This window comes from Penaeus monodon, chromosome 29 (assembly GCF_015228065.2).
Source record: "Penaeus monodon isolate SGIC_2016 chromosome 29, NSTDA_Pmon_1, whole genome shotgun sequence".
Classification (NCBI taxonomy): Eukaryota; Metazoa; Arthropoda; class Malacostraca; order Decapoda; family Penaeidae; genus Penaeus; species Penaeus monodon.
In genome coordinates, this window is record NC_051414.1 from 9,650,111 (window position 1) to 9,650,520 (window position 410).

A 410-nucleotide genomic window follows, 5' to 3' on the forward strand; every position below is an offset into this window, starting at 1 on the left:
AATTCTATTAATGAAGGTGATACTATAAATTACAAAAACATGCATATTACAACTACCGCTGTTGTTGCTCTTATTGTTAATATATTCAACATCATCAACAGTACCATTATTAATACTGTTCATTATCACCATCTCTTTTTAAACCATAATCAACTTTTATATCATCATTACCGCCATTTTTTCACAACACTATTTCCGTGTTGGAAAAGAGAGAAATCGGCTGACTCTATATAACATTGGGCTCTACTACCGCGACAAGAGATAGCGTGAATGGCGTGGCTCCAACGTAATCTTGTATAGCTCTGGCAGGTTAAGGTCTTGATAACCTTGAAGAAAGGGAATGTCACTAGATTTATTATCCGTGTCGCACTAACCTTACAAAGTCATGCAGTGCCACAAAAGTCAGCTAA

The 410-nt window shown here is 36.1% G+C and overlaps 1 protein-coding gene across 1 annotated transcript in view; it reads left to right on the plus strand.

Annotated features, from left to right (window-relative positions):
- LOC119591943 overlaps positions 1–410 on the plus strand; it is a gene marked incomplete in the record, with an annotated part of 10,649 nt that overhangs the window by 4,230 nt on the left and 6,009 nt on the right.